Source organism: Bison bison, unplaced genomic scaffold, assembly GCF_000754665.1.
Source record: "Bison bison bison isolate TAMUID 2011002044 unplaced genomic scaffold, Bison_UMD1.0 scf7180017864279, whole genome shotgun sequence".
Lineage (NCBI taxonomy): Eukaryota > Metazoa > Chordata > Mammalia > Artiodactyla > Bovidae > Bison > Bison bison.
The window spans coordinates 2,391,207-2,394,863 of record NW_011494851.1 but is presented as its reverse complement, the minus strand read 5'-3'; the positions used below and the strand labels follow the sequence as shown (position 1 = coordinate 2,394,863).

The 3,657-nt window shown below is 41.7% G+C and overlaps 1 pseudogene; it reads right to left on the bottom strand.

The window, feature by feature from the left end:
• Positions 1–2,114: 2,114 nt before the first annotated feature.
• On the bottom strand, positions 2,115–3,098 carry LOC104995184 (annotated as a pseudogene).
• Positions 3,099–3,657: the final 559 nt, after the last annotated feature.

The window sequence follows — 3,657 nt, the reverse complement described above, 5'->3', positions numbered from 1 at the left end:
CTTCATGACCCAGATAATCACAATGGTATGATCTCTCCCCTAGAGCCAGACATCCTGGAATGTGAAGTCAGGTGGGCCTTAGGAAGCATCACTATGAACAAAGGTAGTGCAGGTGATGGAATTCCAGTGGAGCTATTTCAAATCCTGAAAGATGATGCTGTGAAAGTGCTGCACTCAATATGCCAGCAAATTTAGAAAACTCAGCAGTGGCCACAGAACTGCAAAAGGTCAGTTTTCATTCCAATCCCAAAGAAAGGCAATGCCAAAGAATGCTCAAACTACCGTACAATTGCGCTCATCTTACACAGTAGTAAAGTAATGCTTAAAATTCTCCAAGCCAGGCTTCAGCAATACGTGAACCGTGAACTTCCAGATGTTCAAGCTGGTTTTAGAAAAGGTAGAGGAACAAGAGATCAAATTGCCAACATCCACTGGATCATCAAAAAAGCAAGAGAGTTCCAGAAAAACATCTATTTCTGCTTTATTGACTATGCCAAAGCCTTTGACTGTGTGGATCACAATAAACTGTGGAAATTTTTGAAAGAGATGTGAATACCAGACCACCTGACCTGCCTCTTGAGAAACCTGTATGCAGGTCAGGAAGCAACAGTTAGAACTGGACATGGAACAACAGACTGGTTCCAAATAGGAAAAGGAGTACGTAAAGGCTATATATTGTCACCCTGCTTATTTAACTTCCATGCAGAGTACATCATGAGAAATGCTGGGCTGGAGGAAGCACAAGCTGGAATCAAGATTGCTGGGAGACATATCAATAACCTCAGATATGCAGATAACACCACCCTTATGGCAGAAAGTGAAGAAGAACTAAAGAGCCTGTTGATGAAGGTGAAAGAGGTGAGTGAAATAGTTGGCTTAAAGCTTAACATTCAGAAAACTAAGATCATGGCATCTGGTCCCACCACTTCATGGAAAATAGATGGGGAAACAGTGGAAATAGTGTCAGACTTTATTTTTGGGCTCCAAAATCACTGCCAATGGTGATTGCAGCCATGAAATTAAAAGACGTTTACTCTTTGCATTTCTCCTTCCTGTTCTGTCTGGATCTTAGTAGACAGAAATCTATACTATCTGATTAAAGTGATTTTCTATATTTTTCTTTGCCAGACTTATACCTACACTTCTGTATCTTGTCTTTAGAGAATCAGGAAGGTTATAACTTGCTGGTACTATCATGAAATGTTCTAACACATTATTGTTTGTTTATACGCTCACAACTGATTTTCTCTCAAGAGCTGTTGTGGATATGTTTTCCTGTTGTTGTTTAGTCATTTAAATCATGTCTGACTCTTTTCAGACTCTGTGGACTGTAGCCTGCAAGCCTCCTCTGTCCATAGGACTTTCCAGGCATGAGTACTGGAATGGGTTGCCATTTCCTTCTCCAAGAGACCTTCCTTCCCCAGGGGTCGAACCTGTGACTCCTGCATTGCAGATGGATTCCCTACCACTCAGTTACAGGTAAAAACCTGTTTTTCTAGAGCAGTCCAATTTTTAGGTTTAGCACCTGCTGTTTCCTTGACTAAAAATGTCTACTCTCAACTAGGTTTTAAAAAAATATTGCCTTCTATTTTCTGTCTTGGCACATGGTTTTCAGGTAGTACCTTCTGCATAGACTGCCTCTTGCAGTGTATATCCCTCTAGCCCTGCACTTTATGTTTGAAACTTTGAAATTTTTCACATGTCATTTTGGCCTAAAAAACTTGAAGAATTCCAGCTCCTCAGCAAAACTATCTTTATTTCAATCTGTATGGTTTCCAGACACCACACTAGTTCATTAAATTTCCCTTTTCAGTCCCTTCCAACTGCAAAGAACTCATATTACATTTTAAGAGTAGTCCCATTTTGAGCTCCACATTTTCAGCATGGGGTTAAAGAGGGATAAATAACATTTTCCTCCATAATTACATTCATCAATATGCACTACCCTGAACAGATACATAGTTCTATCCAAATAGAATGAAAACAAAAATAGTCATAAAATCCCCTCCAAACCAAAATATATAATATCCTCTCCTAACCATTCATTTTTTTTCCAGAAAGCCAACTTTTTTCTTTTCTTTTTAAAAAATTTTTAAACTCTTCTATGTTTGTTTCTAGAAGGTGCCAATGGTTACCTGCCACATGCACACTTGGCTGTACATGTAGCCAACAAACAGTATCTGGCCATCAGCAGACCCAAGCCAGAGAGATACACTGGGAAGGCTCTGTCTTGCTGCTGGTACCAATAATGTCTTGCTTCAGTTCATCTATAGTGATTTTGCCTCCAAGTCCCAGATTTTAATGCTAGGGCCCATGGCAGCACAGAGCCAATAGTGGTTGGTACTGAAGCACAGGGCGCTGATGATGTTCTCACCATCTAGTGTATAAAGGTGCTTGCCTTCATTCAGATCTCACAACATGGCCTATCCATCCTTGCCTCCAGAAGCGCAGAAAGATCCATCTGGAGAGATGGTCACAATGTTCAGGGATCCTGTGTGGCCGATGTAGCTGGGCTTCAGCTTACAGTTTGCAAAGTTCCATACCTTGACCAGTTTGTCCCAGCCACAGGAAAGAATGATGGGATTGCTGTTGTTGGGCAAGAAACTGACACAAGACACTCACTCTGATTGACTCTAATTCTGGAAAGTATATTTACATACACCTGAAATATTCCATAGTTTGATGGTTTTGTCTCAGGAGCCAGAGGCAATTTGCCAGTTGTCAGAAAAGGCCACACTCAGCACATCTTTGGTGTGGTGCATCTTGGTGCCCATTGTGAGATCCCAGAGGTAAAGAGTTCCATCCCCAGAGCCTGAGACGGCAAATTGGCCATCTGAGGAGACTACCACTAACAAAGTGAGAGTGACCCCAAAGAGCACACTCTGGAAAAACATAGTTCATCTCATCTCTGGTCAGCTTCCACATAACAATGGTCTTGTCCCCAGGGGCAGAGAATATCATGTCTGGAAACTGGGAGTAGTAGCGAATCTGGGTCATCCAGTCATTGTGGCCCTTGAGGGTGCCATGTGCATCATCTGTTCAGTCATGGCAATGGAGGATATGGATGTTGTGACAGAGACAAGAATGGAGCTGGATAGCTCAGAGACACGCATACCTGCTCCCACCATGGCTTGGCCAAACCATTCATTTTTATGTCATGTATTAGTCAGGGTTCTCCAGAAAAATAGAGCCAATGGAATATATTAATACACACATGAGGAAATATTATAAGGTACCGTCTCACCTATTGTAGAGATTGAAAAGTCCCACCATCTTCCATCTGCAAGCTGGAGATCCCAGGAGAGCCAACGGTAAAATTTGAAGGCCTGAAAGCTAGAAAGTTCATGGTGTAGATTCCAGTCTTGATCTAAAAGCCACAGATTCAGGATCTCTAAGCACAGTAGAAGATCCATCTTCTAGCTCAATATGACAGCAATAGAGTGAGTCAACTTTCTTTGACTTTTTGTTCTATCTGGGCCCTAAATGAATTGGATATGACCATCAACATTGGGGAGGGCTATCTGTTTACTCAGTCCACCAGTTTAAATGGTGATATCTTTCTTAAACACCCTCACAGCCATGCTCCAAAACCAGCTAGCTGGATATCCCTCATTCCAGTAAAGTTGGCACATAAGCCATCATCAGTCTTTTATTATC